The sequence below is a fragment of the Phyllobates terribilis genome, unplaced genomic scaffold, assembly GCF_046119375.1.
Source record: "Phyllobates terribilis strain yellow unplaced genomic scaffold, ASM4611937v1 Scaffold_3__8_contigs__length_932513732, whole genome shotgun sequence".
In the NCBI taxonomy this organism is placed as follows: domain Eukaryota; kingdom Metazoa; phylum Chordata; class Amphibia; order Anura; family Dendrobatidae; genus Phyllobates; species Phyllobates terribilis.
Window position 1 is genome coordinate 790,459,995 of NW_027362763.1, and position 23,718 is coordinate 790,483,712.

The 23,718-nt window shown below is 45.3% G+C and overlaps 1 protein-coding gene and 1 long non-coding RNA gene across 3 annotated transcripts in view; both read left to right on the plus strand.

The window, feature by feature from the left end:
- Window positions 1-23,718, plus strand: part of FANCL (FA complementation group L) — a 111,135-nt gene that overhangs the window by 67,116 nt on the left and 20,301 nt on the right. The window lies entirely within an intron of this gene.
- On the plus strand, window positions 19,880-20,291 carry LOC141257623 (uncharacterized). Its single transcript, XR_012318086.1, has 3 exons — window positions 19,880-20,002; window positions 20,093-20,170; window positions 20,254-20,291. It is a non-coding gene; the product is annotated as an uncharacterized lncRNA (long non-coding RNA).

Genomic DNA, 23,718 nt, shown 5'->3' on the forward strand with positions numbered 1-23,718 from the left:
GGAGTCCTGCATTAGCTCTCACACTGTATAATGGGCTCTGCATTAGCTCTCACACTGTATAATGGGCCCTGCATTAGCTCTCACACTGTATAATGGGCCCTGCATTAGCTCTCACACTGGTATAATGGGCCCTGCATTAGCTCTCACACTGTATAATGGCCCTGCATTAGCTCTCACACTGTATAATGGGCCCTGCATTAGCTCTCACACTGTATAATGGCCCTGCATTAGCTCTCACACTGTATAATGGGTCCTGCATTAGCTCTCACACTGTATAATGGGCTCTGCATTAGCTCTCACACTGTATAATGGGCCCTGCATTAGCTCTCACACTGTATAATGGGCCCTGCATTAGCTCTCACACTGTATAATGGGCCCTGCATTAGCTCTCACACTGTATAATGGGTCCTGCATTAGCTCTCACACTGTATAATAGGCCCTGCATTAGCTCTCACACTGTATAATGGGCCCTGCATTAGCTCTCACACTGTATAATGGCCCTGCATTAGCTCTCACACTGTATAATGGGTCCTGCATTAGCTCTCACACTGTATAATGGGCCCTGCATTAGCTCTCACACTGTATAATGGGCCTGCATTAGCTCTCACACTGTATAATGGGCTCTGCATTAGCTCTCACACTGTATAATGGGCCCTGCATTAGCTCTCACACTGTATAATGGGCCTCTGCATTAGCTCTCACACTGTATAATGGGCCTGCATTAGCTCTCACACTGTATAATGGGTCCTGCATTAGCTCTCACACTGTATAATGGGTCCTGCATTAGCTCTCACACTGTATAATGGGCCCTGCATTAGCTCTCACACTGTATAATGGGTCCCTGCATTAGCTCTCACACTGTATAATGGGCTCTGCATTAGCTCTCACACTGTATAATGGGCCTGCATTAGCTCTCACACTGTATAATGGGCCTGCATTAGCTCTCACACTGTATAATGGGCCTGCATTAGCTCTCACACTGTATAATGGGTCCTGCATTAGCTCTCACACTGTATAATGGGTCCTGCATTAGCTCTCACACTGTATAATGGGTCCTGCATTAGCTCTCACACTGTATAATGGGCCCTGCATTAGCTCTCACACTGTATAATGGGCTCCTGCATTAGCTCTCACACTGTATAATGGGCCCTGCATTAGCTCTCACACTGTATAATGGGCCCTGCATTAGCTCTCACACTGTTATAATGGGCCCTGCATTAGCTCTCACACTGTATAATGGGCTCTGCATTAGCTCTCACACTGTATAATGGGCTCTGCATTAGCTCTCACACTGTATAATGGGCCCTGCATTAGCTCTCACACTGTATAATGGGCCCTGCATTAGCTCTCACACTGTATAATGGGCCCTGCATTAGCTCTCACACTGTATAATGGGCCCTGCATTAGCTCTCACACTGTATAATGGGCCCTGCATTAGCTCTCACACTGTATAATGGGCTCTGCATTAGCTCTCACACTGTATAATGGGCCCTGCATTAGCTCTCACACTGTATAATGGGCCCTGCATTAGCTCTCACACTGTATAATGGGCCTGCATTAGCTCCCACACTGTATAATGGGTCCTGCATTAGCTCTCACACTGTATAATGGGCCCTGCATTAGCTCTCACACTGTATAATGGGCTCTGCATTAGCTCTCACACTGTATAATGGGCTCTGCATTAGCTCTCACACTGTATAATGGGCCCTGCATTAGCTCTCACACTGTATAATGGGCTCTGCATTAGCTCTCACACTGTATAATGGGCCCTGCATTAGCTCTCACACTGTATAATGGGCTCTGCATTAGCTCTCACACTGTATAATGGGCTCTGCATTAGCTCTCACACTGTATAATGGGCCCTGCATTAGCTCCACACTGTATAATGGGGCCCTGCATTAGCTCTCACACTGTATAATGGGCTCTGCATTAGCTCTCACACTGTATAATGGGTCCTGCATTAGCTCTCACACTGTATAATGGGCCCTGCATTAGCTCTCACACTGTATAATGGGTCCTGCATTAGCTCTCACACTGTATAATGGGCTCTGCATTAGCTCTCACACTGTATAATGGGCCCTGCATTAGCTCTCACACTGTATAATGGGCCCTGCATTAGCTCTCACACTGTATAATGGGCCCTGCATTAGCTCTCACACTGTATAATGGGCTCTGCATTAGCTCTCACACTGTATAATGGGCCCTGCATTAGCTCTCACACTGTATAATGGGCTCTGCATTAGCTCTCACACTGTATAATGGGTCCTGCATTAGCTCTCACACTGTATAATGGGCTCTGCATTAGCTCTCACACTGTATAATGGGCCCTGCATTAGCTCTCACACTGTATAATGGGCCCTGCATTAGCTCTCACACTGTATAATGGGCCCTGCATTAGCTCTCACACTGTATAATGGGCTCTGCATTAGCTCTCACACTGTATAATGGGCCCTGCATTAGCTCTCACACTGTATAATGGGCTCTGCATTAGCTCTCACACTGTATAATGGGCCCTGCATTAGCTCTCACACTGTATAATGGGCCCTGCATTAGCCTCTTACACTGTATAATGGGCTCTGCATTAGCTCTCACACTGTATAATGGACTCTGCATTAGCTCTCACACTGTATAATGGGTCCTGCATTAGCTCTCACACTGTATAATGGGCCCTGCATTAGCTCTCACACTGTATAATGGGCCCTGCATTAGCTCTCCACACTGTATAATGGGCCTGCATTAGCTCTCACACTGTATAATGGGCCTGCATTAGCTCTCACACTGTATAATGGGCCCTGCATTAGCTCTCACACTGTATAATGGGTCCTGCATTAGCTCTCACACTGTATAATGGGCTCTGCATTAGCTCTCACACTGTATAATAGGCCCTGCATTAGCTCTCACACTGTATAATGGGCCTGCATTAGCTCTCACACTGTATAATGGGCCCTGCATTAGCTCTCACACTGTATAATGGGCTCTGCATTAGCTCTCACACTGTATAATGGGCCCTGCATTAGCTCTCACACTGTATAATGGGCTCTGCATTAGCTCTCACACTGTATAATGGGTCCCTGCATTAGCTCTCACACTGTATAATGGGCCTGCATTAGCTCTCACACTGTATAATGGGCCTGCATTAGCTCTCACACTGTATAATGGGCTCTGCATTAGCTCCCACACTGTATAATGGGTCCTGCATTAGCTCTCACACTGTATAATGGGCCCTGCATTAGCTCTCACACTGTATAATGGGCTCTGCATTAGCTCTCACACTGTATAATGGGCTCTGCATTAGCTCTCACACTGTATAATGGGCTCTGCATTAGCTCTCACACTGTATAATGGGTCCTGCATTAGCTCTCACACTGTATAATGGGCCCTGCATTAGCTCTCACACTGTATAATGGGCCCTGCATTAGCTCTCACACTGTATAATGGGCCCTGCATTAGCTCTCACACTGTATAATGGGCCCTGCATTAGCTCTCACACTGTATAATGGGCCCTGCATTAGCTCTCACACTGTATAATGGGCTCTGCATTAGCTCTCACACTGTATAATGGGCCCTGCATTAGCTCTCACACTGTATAATGGGCCCTGCATTAGCTCTCACACTGTATAATGGGTCCTGCATTAGCTCTCACACTGTATAATGGGCCCTGCATTAGCTCTCACACTGTATAATGGGCTCTGCATTAGCTCTCACACTGTATAATGGGCTCTGCATTAGCTCTCACACTGTATAATGGGCTCTGCATTAGCTCTCACACTGTATAATGGGCCCTGCATTAGCTCTCACACTGTATAATGGGCCTGCATTAGCTCTCACACTGTATAATGGGCCCTGCATTAACTCTCACACTGTATAATGGGCTCTGCATTAGCTCTCACACTGTATAATGGGCTCTGCATTAGCTCTCACACTGTATAATGGGCCCTGCATTAGCTCTCACACTGTATAATGGGCCCTGCATTAGCTCTCACACTGTATAATGGGCTCTGCATTAGCTCTCACACTGTATAATGGGCCCTGCATTAGCTCTCACACTGTATAATGGGCCCTGCATTAGCTCTCACACTGTATAATGGGCTCTGCATTAGCTCTCACACTGTATAATGGGCTCTGCATTAGCTCTCACACTGTATAATGGGCTCTGCATTAGCTCTCACACTGTATAATGGGCTCTGCATTAGCTCTCACACTGTATAATGGGCCCTGCATTAGCTCTCACACTGTATAATGGGCCCTGCATTAGCTCTCACACTGTATAATGGGCTCTGCATTAGCTCTCACACTGTATAATGGGCCCTGCATTAGCTCTCACACTGTATAATGGGTCCTGCATTAGCTCTCACACTGTATAATGGGTCCTGCATTAGCTCTCACACTGTATAATGGGCCCTGCATTAGCTCTCACACTGTATAATGGGCCCTGTATTAGCTCTCACACTGTATAATGGGCCCTGCATTAGCTCTCACACTGTATAATGGGCCCTGCATTAGCTCTCACACTGTATAATGGGCTCTGCATTAGCTCTCACACTGTATAATGGGCTCTGCATTAGCTCTCACACTGTATAATGGGCTCTGCATTAGCTCTCACACTGTATAATGGGTCCTGCATTAGCTCTCACACTGTATAATGGGCCCTGCATTAGCTCTCACACTGTATAATGGGCCTGCATTAGCTCTCACACTGTATAATGGGCCCTGCATTAGCTCTCACACTGTATAATGGGCTCTGCATTAGCTCTCACACTGTATAATGGGTCCTGCATTAGCTCTCACACTGTATAATGGGCTCTGCATTAGCTCTCACACTGTATAATGGCTCTGCATTAGCTCTCACACTGTATAATGGGCCCTGCATTAGCTCTCACACTGTATAATGGGTCCTGCATTAGCTCTCACACTGTATAATGGGTTCTGCATTAGCTCTCACACTGTATAATGGGTTCTGCATTAGCTCTCACACTGTATAATGGGCCCTGCATTAGCTCTCACACTGTATAATGGGCTCTGCATTAGCTCTCACACTGTATAATGGGCTCTGCATTAGCTCTCACACTGTATAATGGGCCCTGCATTAGCTCTCACACTGTATAATGGGCTCTGCATTAGCTCTCACACTGTATAATGGGCTCTGCATTAGCTCCCACACTGTATAATGGGTCCTGCATTAGCTCTCACACTGTATAATGGGCCCTGCATTAGCTCTCACACTGTATAATGGGCTCTGCATTAGCTCTCACACTGTATAATGGGCTCTGCATTAGCTCTCACACTGTATAATGGGCTCTGCATTAGCTCTCACACTGTATAATGGGTCCTGCATTAGCTCTCACACTGTATAATGGGCCCTGCATTAGCTCTCACACTGTATAATGGGCCCTGCATTAGCTCTCACACTGTATAATGGGCCCTGCATTAGCTCTCACACTGTATAATGGGCTCTGCATTAGCTCTCACACTGTATAATGGGCCCTGCATTAGCTCTCACACTGTATAATGGGTCCTGCATTAGCTCTCACACTGTATAATGGGTTCTGCATTAGCTCTCACACTGTATAATGGGCCCTGCAGTAGCTCTCACACTGTATAATGGGCTCTGCATTAGCTCTCACACTGTATAATGGGCTCTGCATTAGCTCTCACACTGTATAATGGGCCCTGCATTAGCTCTCACACTGTATAATGGGCCCTGCATTAGCTCTCACACTGTATAATGGGCTCTGCATTAGCTCTCACACTGTATAATGGGCCCTGCATTAGCTCTCACACTGTATAATGGGCCCTGCATTAGCTCTCACACTGTATAATGGGCCCTGCATTAGCTCTCACACTGTATAATGGGCCCTGCATTAGCTCTCACACTGTATAATGGGTCCTGCATTAGCTCTCACACTGTATAATGGGCTCTGCATTAGCTCTCACACTGTATAATGGGCTCTGCATTAGCTCTCACACTGTATAATGGGCTCTGCATTAGCTCTCACACTGTATAATGGGCCCTGCATTAGCTCTCACACTGTATAATGGGCCCTGCATTAGCTCTCACACTGTATAATGGGCTCTGCATTAGCTCTCACACTGTATAATGGGCCCTGCATTAGCTCTCACACTGTATAATGGGCTCTGCATTAGCTCTCACACTGTATAATGGGCTCTGCATTAGCTCTCACACTGTATAATGGGCCCTGCATTAGCTCTCACACTGTATAATGGGCCCTGCATTAGCTCTCACACTGTATAATGGGCTCTGCATTAGCTCTCACACTGTATAATGGGCCCTGCATTAGCTCTCACACTGTATAATGGGCCCTGCATTAGCTCTCACACTGTATAATGGGTCCTGCATTAGCTCTCACACTGTATAATGGGCTCTGCATTAGCTCTCACACTGTATAATGGGCTCTGCATTAGCTCTCACACTGTATAATGGGCCCTGCATTAGCTCTCACACTGTATAATGGGCCCTGCATTAGCTCTCACACTGTATAATGGGCTCTGCATTAGCTCTCACACTGTATAATGGGCCCTGCATTAGCTCTCACACTGTATAATGGGTCCTGCATTAGCTCTCACACTGTATAATGGGTCCTGCATTAGCTCTCACACTGTATAATGGGCCCTGCATTAGCTCTCACACTGTATAATGGGCCCTGTATTAGCTCTCACACTGTATAATGGGCCCTGCATTAGCTCTCACACTGTATAATGGGCTCTGCATTAGCTCTCACACTGTATAATGGGCTCTGCATTAGCTCTCACACTGTATAATGGGCTCTGCATTAGCTCTCACACTGTATAATGGGCCCTGCATTAGCTCTCACACTGTATAATGGGCCCTGCATTAGCTCTCACACTGTATAATGGGCCCTGCATTAGCTCTCACACTGTATAATGGGCTCTGCATTAGCTCTCACACTGTATAATGGGCCCTGCATTAGCTCTCACACTGTATAATGGGTCCTGCATTAGCTCTCACACTGTATAATGGGTCCTGCATTAGCTCTCACACTGTATAATGGGTCCTGCATTAGCTCTCACACTGTATAATGGGCCCTGCATTAGCTCTCACACTGTATAATGGGTCCTGCATTAGCTCTCACACTGTATAATGGGTCCTGCATTAGCTCTCACACTGTATAATGGGCCCTGCATTAGCTCTCACACTGTATAATGGGCCCTGCATTAGCTCTCACACTGTATAATGGGCCCTGCATTAGCTCTCACACTGTATAATGGGCTCTGCATTAGCTCTCACACTGTATAATGGGCCCTGCATTAGCTCTCACACTGTATAATGGGTCCTGCATTAGCTCTCACACTGTATAATGGGTCCTGCATTAGCTCTCACACTGTATAATGGGCCCTGCATTAGCTCTCACACTGTATAATGGGCCCTGTATTAGCTCTCACACTGTATAATGGGCCCTGTATTAGCTCTCACACTGTATAATGGGCTCTGCATTAGCTCTCACACTGTATAATGGGCTCTGCATTAGCTCTCACACTGTATAATGGGCTCTGCATTAGCTCTCACACTGTATAATGGGCCCTGCATTAGCTCTCACACTGTATAATGGGCCCTGCATTAGCTCTCACACTGTATAATGGGCCCTGCATTAGCTCTCACACTGTATAATGGGCTCTGCATTAGCTCTCACACTGTATAATGGGCCCTGCATTAGCTCTCACACTGTATAATGGGCTCTGCATTAGCTCTCACACTGTATAATGGGTTCTGCATTAGCTCTCACACTGTATAATGGGTTCTGCATTAGCTCTCACACTGTATAATGGGTTCTGCATTAGCTCTCACACTGTATAATGGGTCCTGCATTAGCTCTCACACTGTATAATGGGCTCTGCATTAGCTCTCACACTGTATAATGGGCTCTGCATTAGCTCTCACACTGTATAATGGGCCCTGCATTAGCTCTCACACTGTATAATGGGCCCTGCATTAGCTCTCACACTGTATAATGGGCCCTGCATTAGCTCTCACACTGTATAATGGGCTCTGCATTAGCTCTCACACTGTATAATGGGCTCTGCATTAGCTCTCACACTGTATAATGGGCCTGCATTAGCTCTCACACTGTATAATGGGTCCTGCATTAGCTCTCACACTGTATAATGGGCCTGCATTAGCTCTCACACTGTATAATGGGCCCTGCATTAGCTCTCATACTGTATAATGGGCCCTGCATTAGCTCTCACACTGTATAATGGGTCCTGCATTAGCTCTCACACTGTATAATGGGCCTGCATTAGCTCTCACACTGTATAATGGGCTCTGCATTAGCTCTCACACTGTATAATGGGCCTGCATTAGCTCTCACACTGTATAATGGGCCCTGCATTAGCTCTCACACTGTATAATGGGCTCTGCATTAGCTCTCACACTGTATAATGGGCCCTGCATTAGCTCTCACACTGTATAATGGGCTCTGCATTAGCTCTCACACTGTATAATGGGCTCTGCATTAGCTCCCACACTGTATAATGGGTCCTGCATTAGCTCTCACACTGTATAATGGGCCCTGCATTAGCTCTCACACTGTATAATGGGCTCTGCATTAGCTCTCACACTGTATAATGGGCTCTGCATTAGCTCTCACACTGTATAATGGGCTCTGCATTAGCTCTCACACTGTATAATGGGCTCTGCATTAGCTCTCACACTGTATAATGGCCCTGCATTAGCTCTCACACTGTATAATGGGCCCTGCATTAGCTCTCACACTGTATAATGGGCCCTGCATTAGCTCTCATACTGTATAATGGGCCCTGCATTAGCTCTCACACTGTATAATGGGTCCTGCATTAGCTCTCACACTGTATAATGGGCCCTGCATTAGCTCTCACACTGTATAATGGGCTCTGCATTAGCTCTCATACTGTATAATGGGCCCTGCATTAGCTCTCACACTGTATAATGGGCCCTGCATTAGCTCTCACACTGTATAATGGGCTCTGCATTAGCTCTCACACTGTGTAATGGGCTCTGCATTAGCTCTCACACTGTATAATGGGTCCTGCATTAGCTCTCACACTGTATAATGGGCTCTGCATTAGCTCTCACACTGTATAATGGGCTCTGCATTAGCTCTCACACTGTATAATGGGCCCTGCATTAGCTCTCACACTGTATAATGGGCCCTGCATTAGCTCTCACACTGTATAATGGGCCCTGCATTAGCTCTCATACTGTATAATGGGCTCTGCATTAGCTCTCACACTGTATAATGGGTCCTGCATTAGCTCTCACACTGTATAATGGGCCTGCATTAGCTCTCACACTGTATAATGGGCTCTGCATTAGCTCTCACACTGTATAATGGCCCTGCATTAGCTCTCACACTGTATAATGGGCTCTGCATTAGCTCTCACACTGTATAATGGGCTCTGCATTAGCTCTCACACTGTATAATGGGCCCTGCATTAGCTCTCACACTGTATAATGGGCTTGCATTAGCTCTCACACTGTATAATGGGCTCTGCATTAGCTCTCACACTGTATAATGGGCTCTGCATTAGCTCCCACACTGTATAATGGGTCCTGCATTAGCTCTCACACTGTATAATGGGCCCTGCATTAGCTCTCACACTGTATAATGGGCTCTGCATTAGCTCTCACACTGTATAATGGGCTCTGCATTAGCTCTCACACTGTATAATGGGCTCTGCATTAGCTCTCACACTGTATAATGGGCTCCTGCATTAGCTCTCACACTGTATAATGGGCCCTGCATTAGCTCTCACACTGTATAATGGGTCCCTGCATTAGCTCTCACACTGTATAATGGGCCCTGCATTAGCTCTCACACTGTATAATGGGCCCTGCATTAGCTCTCACACTGTATAATGGGCTCTGCATTAGCTCTCACACTGTATAATGGGCCCTGCATTAGCTCTCACACTGTATAATGGGCTCTGCATTAGCTCTCACACTGTATAATGGGCCCTGCATTAGCTCTCACACTGTATAATGGGTCCTGCATTAGCTCTCACACTGTATAATGGGTTCTGCATTAGCTCTCACACTGTATAATGGGTCTGCATTAGCTCTCACACTGTATAATGGGTTCTGCATTAGCTCTCACACTGTATAATGGTCCCTGCATTAGCTCTCACACTGTATAATGGGCTCTGCATTAGCTCTCACACTGTATAATGGGCTCCTGCATTAGCTCTCACACTGTATAATGGGCCCTGCATTAGCTCTCACACTGTATAATGGGCCTGCATTAGCTCTCACACTGTATAATGGGCCCTGCATTAGCTCTCACTACTGTATAATGGGCCCTGCATTAGCTCTCACACTGTATAATGGGTCCTGCATTAGCTCTCACACTGTATAATGGGCTCTGCATTAGCTCTCACACTGTATAATGGGCTCTGCATTAGCTCTACACTGTGTATAATGGGCCCTGCATTAGCTCTCACACTGTATAATGGGCCTGCATTAGCTCTCACACTGTGTAATGGGCTCTGCATTAGCTCTCACACTGTGTAATGGGTCCTGCATTAGCTCTCACACTGTATAATGGGCCCTGCATTAGCTCTCACACTGTATAATGGGCCTGCATTAGCTCTCACACTGTATAATGGCTCTGCATTAGCTCTCACACTGTATAATGGGCTCTGCATTAGCTCTCACACTGTATAATGGGCTCTGCATTAGCTCTCACACTGTATAATGGGCCTGCATTAGCTCTCACACTGTATAATGGGCTCTGCATTAGCTCTCACACTGTATAATGGGCCCTGCATTAGCTCTCACACTGTATAATGGGCCCTGCATTAGCTCTCACACTGTATAATGGGCCCTGCATTAGCTCTCACACTGTATAATGGGCCCTGCATTAGCTCTCACACTGTATAATGGGCCTGCTTTAGCTCTCACACTGTATAATGGGCCTGCATTAGCTCTCACACTGTATAATGGGTCCTGCATTAGCTCTCACACTGTATAATGGGCCCTGCATTAGCTCTCACACTGTATAATGGGCCCTGCATTAGCTCTCACACTGTATAATGGGCTCTGCATTAGCTCTCACACTGTATAATGGGCTCTGCATTAGCTCTCACACTGTATAATGGGCTCTGCATTAGCTCTCACACTGTATAATGGGCTCTGCATTAGCTCTCACACTGTATAATGGGCCCTGCATTAGCTCTCACACTGTATAATGGGCCCTGCATTAGCTCTCACACTGTATAATGGGCTCTGCATTAGCTCTCACACTGTATAATGGGCTCTGCATTAGCTCTCACACTGTATAATGGGCTCTGCATTAGCTCTCACACTGTATAATGGGCTCTGCATTAGCTCTCACACTGTATAATGGGCCCTGCATTAGCTCTCACACTGTATAATGGGCCCTGCATTAGCTCTCACACTGTATAATGGGCTCTGCATTAGCTCTCACACTGTATAATGGGCCCTGCATTAGCTCTCACACTGTATAATGGGCTCTGCATTAGCTCTCACACTGTATAATGGGTCCTGCATTAGCTCTCACACTGTATAATGGGCTCTGCATTAGCTCTCACACTGTATAATGGGTCCTGCATTAGCTCCCACACTGTATAATGGGTCCTGTATTAGCTCTCACACTGTATAATGGGCTCTGCATTAGCTCCCACACTGTATAATGGGTCCTGCATTAGCTCTCACACTGTATAATGGGCTCTGTATTAGCTCTCACACTGTATAATGGGCCTGCATTAGCTCTCACACTGTATAATGGGCCTGCATTAGCTCTCACACTGTATAATGGGCTCTGCATTAGCTCTCACACTGTATAATGGGCCCTGCATTAGCTCTCACACTGTATAATGGGCTCTGCATTAGCTCTCACACTGTATAATGGGCTCTGCATTAGCTCTCACACTGTATAATGGGCTCTGCATTAGCTCTCACACTGTATAATTGGCTCTGCATTAGCTCTCACACTGTATAATGGGCTCTGCATTAGCTCTCACACTGTATAATGGGCTCTGCATTAGCTCTCACACTGTATAATGGGCTCTGCATTAGCTCTCACACTGTATAATGGGCCCTGCATTAGCTCTCACACTGTATAATGGGCTCTGCATTAGCTCTCACACTGTATAATGGGTCCTGCATTAGCTCTCACACTGTATAATGGGCTCTGCATTAGCTCTCACACTGTATAATGGGCTCTGCATTAGCTCTCACACTGTATAATGGGCTCTGCATTAGCTCCCACACTGTATAATGGGTCCTGTATTAGCTCTCACACTGTATAATGGGCTCTGCATTAGCTCTCACACTGTATAATGGGTCCTGTATTAGCTCTCACACTGTATAATGGGCTCTGTATTAGCTCTCACACTGTATAATGGACTCTGCATTAGCTCTCACACTGTATAATGGGCCCTGCATTAGCTCTCACACTGTATAATGGGCCTGCATTAGCTCTCACACTGTATAATGGGCCTGCATTAGCTCTCACACTGTATAATGGGTCCTGCATTAGCTCTCACACTGTATAATGGGCCCTGCATTAGCTCTCACACTGTATAATGGGTCCTGCATTAGCTCTCACACTGTATAATGGGCTCTGCATTAGCTCTCACACTGTATAATGGGCTCTGCATTAGCTCTCACACTGTATAATGGGCTCTGCATTAGCTCTCACACTGTATAATGGACTCTGCATTAGCTCTCACACTGTATAATGGGTCCTGTATTAGCTCTCACACTGTATAATGGGCTCTGCATTAGCTCTCACACTGTATAATGGGTCCTGTATTAGCTCTCACACTGTATAATGGGCTCTGTATTAGCTCTCACACTGTATAATGGACTCTGCATTAGCTCTCACACTGTATAATGGGCCCTGCATTAGCTCTCACACTGTATAATGGGCCTGCATTAGCTCTCACACTGTATAATGGGCCTGCATTAGCTCTCACACTGTATAATGGGTCCTGCATTAGCTCTCACACTGTATAATGGGCCCTGCATTAGCTCTCACACTGTATAATGGGTCCTGCATTAGCTCTCACACTGTATAATGGGCTCTGCATTAGCTCTCACACTGTATAATGGGTCCTGCATTAGCTCTCACACTGTATAATGGGCTCTGCATTAGCTCTCACACTGTATAATGGACTCTGCATTAGCTCTCACACTGTATAATGGGTCCTGCATTAGCTCTCACACTGTATAATGGGCTCTGCATTAGCTCTCACACTGTATAATGGGCTCTGCATTAGCTCTCACACTGTATAATGGGCCCTGCATTAGCTCTCACACTGTATAATGGGCTCTGCATTAGCTCTCACACTGTGTAATGGGCTCTGCATTAGCTCTCACACTGTATAATGGGCTCTGCATTAGCTCTCACACTGTGTAATGGGCTCTGCATTAGCTCTCACACTGTATAATGGGCTCTGCATTAGCTCTCACACTGTGTAATGGGCTCTGCATTAGCTCTCACACTGTATAATGGGCCCTGCATTAGCTCTCACACTGTATAATTGGCTCTGCATTAGCTCTCACACTGTATAATGGGCTCTGCATTAGCTCTCACACTGTATAATGGGCTCTGCATTAGCTCTCACACTGTATAATGGGCTCTGCATTAGCTCTCACACTGTATAATTGGCTCTGCATTAGCTCTCACACTGTATAATGGGCCCTGCATTAGCTCTCACACTGTATAATGGGCCTGCATTAGCTCTCACACTGTATAATGGGCTCTGCATTAGCTCTCACACTGTATAATGGGCTCTGCATTAGCTCTCACACTGTATAATGGGCCCTGCATTAGCTCTCACACTGTATAATGGGTCCTGCATTAGCTCTCACACTGTATAATGGGCCCTGCATTAGCTCTCACACTGTATAATGGGCTCTGCATTAGCTCTCACACTGTATAATGGGCTCTGCATTAGCTCTCACACTGTATAATGGGCTCTGCATTAGCTCTCACACTGTATAATGGGCCCTGCATTAGCTCTCACACTGTATAATGGGCCCTGCATTAGCTCTCACACTGTATAATGGGTCCTGCATTAGCTCTCACACTGTATAACGGGCTCTGCATTAGCTCTCACACTGTATAATGGGCCCTGTATTAGCTCTCACACTGTATAATGGGCCTGCATTAGCTCTCACACTGTATAATGGGCTCTGCATTAGCTCTCACACTGTATAATGGGCTCTGCATTAGCTCTCACACTGTATAATGGGCCCTGCATTAGCTCTCACACTGTATAATGGGCTCTGCATTAGCTCTCACACTGTATAATGGGCTCTGCATCAGCTCTCACACTGTATAATTGGCCCCGCATTAGCTCCTAAACTGTATAATGGGCCCCACACTTTATAAGGGCCCCCACAGTAGTCTCTGTAATGTATGTGCCACCCCCACTGTTTCAGGGTCCCCCGTTGTTTATTCACACAAGTCCACTGGCGAGGCTTGGACAGACCTTGTGTGCTCTCTGCCCTTTTTTTTTTGCACCCAGTTCCTTATTTTATTTGTGCCTCTTTTCTTTAAGTATTTTACTGTATATGTGGTCGTCTGTTTTATTTCAGTTTGTGGGCAGAGTCTAACAATTGAAAAGAAGTAAATTTGCGCTAGTGGTAGTGAACAGAAGGACAGCACGAGAGATATACAGTGCAAGAGATAATTTTATTTAATCGAACATCAGCTTAAATTAGCTTAGTTAAAATGATTCAGACTCAGTGGGGTCACTGGGTCGGATAAGAGAATAGGTATTAAAAGTATTAAGATTTTTTTAAAATCAATAAAAAGATTGGTGTCCACTGATATAAGATCAACATAGGCCTTTTTCCCGTAGTCTGTGGATGTTCGGTTGCAGTAGATGTATAAGGAGGCAAAGGCTTGTAGACCTGGTGGGATAGAATAGGAATGTATAAATATGGTATACTAATGAGCGATAGGGAACAGGTAGATATCTTTTTGTTGTGGTTACCTGATACTGGTGCCTCGTATGGGATACGAGGGTCACTGGTGGTACGTGTTGGTGCCTAGGAGGGAGGACGAAGGGTACCTAGAGTGGGGTACAAAAGATGTATGGATCAGCGGGGGTGGAACTCGATAGAGATGTCTCTGCTGGACTCTGAGTTGGGTCGTGAGTTACCTGTACTTGGTATGGTACTCAATAGGCTGTGGTAGTGGTTGGCTGTTTCTCCACAGTCGTTCTGCTACTGGTATGACAGTCAGCAGGCTGTGTGGATAATACGGAATTCACTGGAGGGGTACTAAAGGGAGTGAGGGGAGACAAGTATTGAATAGGGTGCAAGGCTCAGGGGTAAAGGTACGAGATTTGAAGAAGTCAGTTACCTTCTAGAAGGTGGCGGGGGGTGTCCTGAGTATTTTTTGATGACTAGGAGATGGCGGTCCTAGTCCTTTTTGGAAAGTGGTAGAGGATATGTCACACACGGCTGTGGGTGGATGATCTGAGTTAGATCTGTAAGGGGGAGGAATAAGGATAGATAATAAATTAACTAACTTGTGTAGCCGTAGTACAAGCCTTGGAGACAAAAGGTTTTTTGGTTTACCTGTAAATAGGTACAAGGGGCCTCCAGGGGCGTCTTAAGATGAGCTGGAGGTAGTAATCCTGGTCCCTTGTAGAGTGGAGGTAGCACGAGGAGGTCAGAGGTGGGATGCAGCAGGAGGCTGGTATTAGCATATAGTGTCTCTGTATGCTGAATAGAAATCTATACGGAAGGGGGAGGGGGTATATCTGTTAGGGTATCACTGGGTAGTGGTTGTAGCCTCCAGTATGTACCCAGAGATCGTGGTTTACCTGTTTCGTAGGGATTAGGGTGTCAAATAGTAGATGCTGGTTCCGGTCTCCTTATTGTAGATACAGCAGGGTGCTGTAGTAGGAGGCTATAGTGGTATCAGAGGTAGCCAGAGAGAGGATACAGCATGAGGCTATTGTTGTCCTATGTTGGGTGCACCAGGTAGCCCTGGCTGAGTAGAGAGTGCAGGTGCCAGATGCGACAATATGGAGGGTTGCTGGTGCAGGGCCCAACTGGGGAGGTTGATGGCAAGTACTGCAGGGAGCAGGGAAAATCCGTTAGAGGGTCAGCTGGGTGCAGTATGGCTTGGTAGGGCAGAGGCTCGTTATTACTTACGGTCAGTAGAGAGCTTCACCGTCTGGGGGTGGTGGTCGAGGTCCGGAGCGAGGGCGGAGTCCCGGCCGGTGACTGCCGCGTACTCGCTGTTTCCGGGTAGGAGACGGAGAAGGAGTATATGTGGAGAGCGCGTGCGAAGGTGCGCGTCTCCTAGGAAAGCGCGAGAGAGGGGGGCAGCGTGACGTGGGGTAACGTAGTGTGCAGCGTGCACAAAGTACGGAGGCCTGTGGGCGCCTCTTTCACTGGGTTAAAGGTCAGTCCGACGCGTTTCAACAGCTGCGGCTGTCTTCCTCAGGGATGGATTAACCCAGTCAAGTGGTGTCATTTATATATGCAGGGCTGGTGACGTCATAGGTCGATTGGTTAGTCATTAAAGGCAAAGAGCTCTATTTCGCTGTTCAGACCTCTTGGTCTTAGGGTGTTAAGTTTGAAAATCCACTCACTTTCTTTCCTGGACATGCTCTTAATAAAGTCTCCTTGTCTCCAGTTTTTGTGGACGATTTGTATACCTACTATTTTAATTCCTTTTATTGATCCATTGTGTTTTTTTGTAAAGTGTTTTGAGAGGGGGTGGCCCATATATTTATTTTTGATGTTCCTTATATGTTCGCTGATCCTGACATTCATAGGTCTTTTTGTTCTGCCTATATATAATTTGCCACATGGGCAATTTAGCCCGTATATAACCCCTGTGGTGTTACATGTTATAAAATCTGTGATGGGATATGTTTCTTTTTGGTGGCTGACGGTGTGTTGTTTTGGTGTGTTGAGGGTTTTGCATGTCTTACATTTTTTGCATGGGAAGAAACCTTTTAGTTTTTGCTGGAATGGAGTTTGAGGTTTTTGAGAACTGGTGTGTATCTTTACTGTGGGGGCTATAATGGATCCTAGATTACGTGCCTTTTTGAAGATGAATTTGGGTCGGTTTGGGATTATATCTCCGATTATTTTGTCATCTTTAAGTGTGTGCCAGTGTTTTTCTACTATTTTCCTGAAGATGTGAGTATTGGCAGAGTAAGGTGTGATAATAGGGACAATAGTATTGGGCCTGGAGTCGTTTTTTGGTTTGATGTTTGTTTCAGTTAGGAGGTGGTGGCGCGGTATTGTTGCTATTTTGTCTTTGGTGTTGGTGAGAAATTGGGCGTTGTATCCCTTCTCTAAGAATTTATTAGTAAGGAGTTCTGCTTCCATATTGAAATCCTGCGATTTGGAGCAATTCCTATGCAGTCGTAGATATTGGCTCCGGGGGACGTTAAGTAGCCAGGTGGGGAGGTGGCAACTGTCTATTGGGATATAACCGTTAGCATCGGTAGGTTTGTGATATGTACGTGTACGGATGCAGTTATCCTCAATATAAATATTGAGGTCTAAAAAGTTGACTGTGGTGGTACTGGTAGTTGATGAGAATTCTAAGAAGAATTCGTTTTTATTTAGATCTTCCATAAATGAGTTTAGTGAGGATTGGTCACCTGACCAGATGAATAGAATATCGTCTATAAATCTTCGCCATACGACCAGGTTCTTATGCAAGAGGCCTCCAGGGTGTATCGCTAATGTTTCCCAGCGGCCTACATACAGATTTGCATAACTGGGTGCGAACCTGGTTCCCATGGCGGTTCCCCATTGCTGGGAGTAGTAGTCCCCCTCGTACATGAAATAGTTATGGGTTAATATGAATAGCATACAGTCTGTGATAAGTTGGCAATTTCTCACCAACACCAAAGACAAAATAGCAACAATACCGCGCCACCACCTCCTAACTGAAACAAACATTATCAAACCAAAAAACGACTCCAGGCCCAATACTATTGTCCCTATTATCACACCTTACTCTGCCAATACTCACATCTTCAGGAAAATAGTAGAAAAACACTGGCACACACTTAAAGATGACAAAATAATCGGAGATATAATCCCAAACCGACCCAAATTCATCTTCAAAAAGGCACGTAATCTAGGATCCATTATAGCCCCCACAGTAAAGATACACACCAGTTCTCAAAAACCTCAAACTCCATTCCAGCAAAAACTAAAAGGTTTCTTCCCATGCAAAAAAATGTAAGACATGCAAAACCCTCAACACACCAAAACAACACACCGTCAGCCACCAAAAAGAAACATACCCCATCACAGATTTTATAACATGTAACACCACAGGGGTTATATACGGGCTAAATTGCCCATGTGGCAAATTATATATAGGCAGAACAAAAAGACCTATGAATGTCAGGATCAGCGAACATATAAGGAACATCAAAAATAAATATATGGGCCACCCCCTCTCAAAACACTTTACAAAAAAACACAATGGATCAATAAAAGGAATTAAAATAGTAGGTATACAAATCGTCCACAAAAACTGGAGACAAGGAGACTTTATTAAGAGCATGTCCAGGAAAGAAAGTGAGTGGATTTTCAAACTTAACACCCTAAGACCAAGAGGTCTGAACAGCGAAATAGAGCTCTTTGCCTTTAATGACTAACCAATCGACCTATGACGTCACCAGCCCTGCATATATAAATGACACCACTTGACTGGGTTAATCCATCCCTGAGGAAGACAGCCGCAGCTGTTGAAACGCGTCGGACTGACCTTTAACCCAGTGAAAGAGGCGCCCACAGGCCTCCGTACTTTGTGCACGCTGCACACTACGTTACCCCACGTCACGCTGCCCCCCTCTCTCGCGCTTTCCTAGGAGACGCGCACCTTCGCACGCGCTCTCCACATATACTCCTTCTCCGTCTCCTACCCGGAAACAGCGAGTACGCGGCAGTCACCGGCCGGGACTCCGCCCTCGCTCCGGACCTCGACCACCACCCCCAGACGGTGAAGCTCTCTACTGACCGTAAGTAATAACGAGCCTCTGCCCTACCAAGCCATACTGCACCCAGCTGACCCTCTAACGGATTTTCCCTGCTCCCTGCAGTACTTGCCATCAACCTCCCCAGTTGGGCCCTGCACCAGCAACCCTCCATATTGTCGCATCTGGCACCTGCACTCTCTACTCAGCCAGGGCTACCTGGTGCACCCAACATAGGACAACAATAGCCTCATGCTGTATCCTCTCTCTGGCTACCTCTGATACCACTATAGCCTCCTACTACAGCACCCTGCTGTATCTACAATAAGGAGACCGGAACCAGCATCTACTATTTGACACCCTAATCCCTACGAAACAGGTAAACCACGATCTCTGGGTACATACTGGAGGCTACAACCACTACCCAGTGATACCCTAACAGATATACCCCCTCCCCCTTCCGTATAGATTTCTATTCAGCATACAGAGACACTATATGCTAATACCAGCCTCCTGCTGCATCCCACCTCTGACCTCCTCGTGCTACCTCCACTCTACAAGGGACCAGGATTACTACCTCCAGCTCATCTTAAGACGCCCCTGGAGGCCCCTTGTACCTATTTACAGGTAAACCAAAAAACCTTTTGTCTCCAAGGCTTGTACTACGGCTACACAAGTTAGTTAATTTATTATCTATCCTTATTCCTCCCCCTTACAGATCTAACTCAGATCATCCACCCACAGCCGTGTGTGACATATCCTCTACCACTTTCCAAAAAGGACTAGGACCGCCATCTCCTAGTCATCAAAAAATACTCAGGACACCCCCCGCCACCTTCTAGAAGGTAACTGACTTCTTCAAATCTCGTACCTTTACCCCTGAGCCTTGCACCCTATTCAATACTTGTCTCCCCTCACTCCCTTTAGTACCCCTCCAGTGAATTCCGTATTATCCACACAGCCTGCTGACTGTCATACCAGTAGCAGAACGACTGTGGAGAAACAGCCAACCACTACCACAGCCTATTGAGTACCATACCAAGTACAGGTAACTCACGACCCAACTCAGAGTCCAGCAGAGACATCTCTATCGAGTTCCACCCCCGCTGATCCATACATCTTTTGTACCCCACTCTAGGTACCCTTCGTCCTCCCTCCTAGGCACCAACACGTACCACCAGTGACCCTCGTATCCCATACGAGGCACCAGTATCAGGTAACCACAACAAAAAGATATCTACCTGTTCCCTATCGCTCATTAGTATACCATATTTATACATTCCTATTCTATCCCACCAGGTCTACAAGCCTTTGCCTCCTTATACATCTACTGCAACCGAACATCCACAGACTACGGGAAAAAGGCCTATGTTGATCTTATATCAGTGGACACCAATCTTTTTATTGATTTTAAAAAAATCTTAATACTTTTAATACCTATTCTCTTATCCGACCCAGTGACCCCACTGAGTCTGAATCATTTTAACTAAGCTAATTTAAGCTGATGTTCGATTAAATAAAATTATCTCTTGCACTGTATATCTCTCGTGCTGTCCTTCTGTTCACTACCACTAGCGCAAATTTACTTCTTTTCAGCTACATCAAAACCCATTTGGACAACTCTGGTTCCCTGTCCACTAATTTGCTGCCACTAGTAGTGACGAGCCCACAGCGCCTCCTATACCCATATACCAACTACTATCACAGAGTCTAACAATTACGGATGTTTTCAGCTAGGTCAGCTATTGCGATGGCAAGCAATACCACAAGACAAAAAAGGAAAGTGATTTAAGCCCCCCCCCACATATAATGAATGGGCTGTCTAAACACAGTTATAGTAGTTTTAGTAACTACTTGTATTCCCCATGATTTATGAATACATTGACAAGTGGGAGTTACTTGTCAGATAGGTGTGTCTACACGCCTGACATTGATAGCGCTGAGTAGAGTGTTTAACTGTGTCAGGACACATCCACAAGTTGTCATTTTATCAATAAATTTCTAGGAGGAATAAGAGGAATAACAAAATGCAAAGTTCTAGGAAAAGATAATTCAGAATCACCGCAGTTATTTTAGAATTTATTAAAAGAGACATGTCAGTGGTAACAGGTCCCCTTTAAACAATTAGGTCAGTCATTCCACAGTGTAGTCTAAGTGCACATTCACACATGTCAGATTGGTTGCAGAAATTTCTCCAAATCGTAATAAATTGCCTTGAGCGTATACACCCGACAGGAGCTAAAAACTCTGATTTCCTAAGCTACGTGCACAAGAAATTTGGCTCGATTTGTGCCAATTCATGCTTTGCACTACGTTTGTTATGCATTTTTGACGGGTCAGACATGTGCGCCTAGGGAAGAACGCAGTTTATCTGGAAAAAGACAAAGAAAGGATGTGACCTAAATCATTACATCGGGCACTAAAATTTGTTAAAAGTATGTCGGAACTTTGTGAATCAAATAAAGTTAAAGGGACTCTTGTCAGCACAGAATGACTGTACAAACCTAAGCACAGGCGCTTCATTTACAGGTGCTTCTCACAAAATTAGAATATCATCAAAAAGTTATTTATTTCAGTTCTTCAATACAAAAAGTGAAACTCCTATATTATATAGAGTCATTACAAGCAGAGTGATCTATTTCAAGTGTTTTTTCTGTTAATGTTGATGATTATGGCTTACAGCCAATGAAAACACAAAAGTCATTATCTCAGTAAATTAGAATAATTAACAAAAATCACCTGCAAAGGCTTCTTAAGCATTTAAAAAGGTCCTTTAGTTTGTTTCAGTAGGCTCCACAATCATGGGGAACACTGCTGACTTGACAGATGTCCAGAAGGCAGTCATTGACACACTCCACTCTGTAAGCCACACAACTTCATTGCTAAACAAGCTGGCTGTTCACAGAGTGCTGCATCCAAGCATATTAATGGAAAGTTGAGTGGAAGGAAAAAGTGTGGTAGAAAAAGGTGCACAAGCAACCGAGATAACCGCAGCCTTGAAAGGATTGTTAAGAAAAGGCCCTTCAAAAATTTGGGGGAGATTCACAAGGAGTGGACTGCTGCTGGAGTCATTGGTTCAAGAGCCACCACACACAGACGTATCCAGGACATGGGCTACAAGTGTCGCATTCCTTGTGTCAAGTCACTCATGACCAATAGACAACGCCAGAAGTGTCTTACCTGGCCAAGGAGAAAAAGACCTGGACTGTTGCTCAGTGGTCCAAGGTGTTGTTTTCAGATGAAATAAAATTTTGCATTTCATTTGGAAATCAAGGTCCCAGAGTCTGGAGGAAGAGTAGAGGGGCCACAATCCGAGCTGCTTGAGGTCTAGTGTGAAGTTTCCACAATCAGTGATGGTTTGGGCAGCCATGTCATCTGCTGGTGTAGATCCACTGTGTTTTATCAAGACCAAACTCAGTGCAGCCGTCTACCAGGACATTTTAGAGCACTTCATGCTTCCCTCTGCAGACAAGCTTTTTGGAGATGGAAATTTCATTCTCCAGCAGGACTTGGCCCCTGTCCACACTGCCAAAAGTACCAATACCTGGTTTAAAAACAACAGTATCACTTTGCTTGATTGGCAGCAAACTCGCCTGACCTTAACCCCATAGAGAATCTATTATAGAGAATCTATGGGGCATTGTCAAGAGGAAGATGAGAGACACCAGACCCAACAATGCAGATGAGCTGAAGGCTGCTATCAAAGCAACCTGGGCTTCCATAACACCTCAGCAGTGCCACAGGCTGATCGCCTCCATGCCACATTGCCACATTGATGCAGTAGTTGATGCAAAAGGAGCCCCGACCAAGTATTGAGTGCATTTACTGAACATACACTTCAGTAGGCCAACATTTCGGATTTTAAAATCATTTTTCAAGCTGTTGTTAGAAGTATTCTAATTTACTGAGATAATGACTTTTGTGTTTTCATTGGCTGTAAGCCATAATCATCAACATTAACAGAAATAAACACTTGAAATTGATCATTCTGTTTGTAATGACTCTATATAATATATGAGTTTCACTTTTTGTATTGAAGAACTGAAATAAATTAACTTTTTGATGATATTCTAATTTTGTGAGAAGCACCTGTATATACAACTTCCTACCTGCTTGGTGTCCATATATCTCCACCCTTTTGTGGCCCTATGAAGCCAGAGCTGTCAATCAAAGAAGTTGGGGTGGAAATACAGGAAAAAACAAGCAGGTGGGAAGGTGTATATAAATGATTGGCCCCGCCATGGTCACCGCGTGGGGGGACTTAGTTTGAAAAGTCATTCTGTGCTGACAGTCCCTTTAATGGTATAAACTTGGACAAGATTGTCTAAAGATCCAGCATGAGACCTTATGATTTTACTTTAAGCCTCTCTCATCTAAGTTTACACTTTCCTAAAAGTTAGTTTGCTTTATTAAATAAGCCCCGATTTCTGCTCTTAGGTGCAGAAAGGAAAAATGCAACATGTGAACATGATCTAAGGCTAAGACCAGCGTGGTGGGAGGAAAACCGCTGCATACAATGCACTTGTTTTTGCCACTTTGTTTTTTTTGCAGCATTTTTACTTGGGTTTTTTTTTCACTCATTCATTTGAATGCGCTGAAGGAATTGACATTCTGCGCCTTCGCAAAAACGCGGCAGGGCTCAAAATACTCGCGGGAAATAAAAATAAACAGCGCGTGCATGGGATTTCAGAAATCTTATTGATCATGCTGGTACTATAAAATACTGCGTTAATGAAAAAAAAAAAAAAAAACGCCATGTGTGAA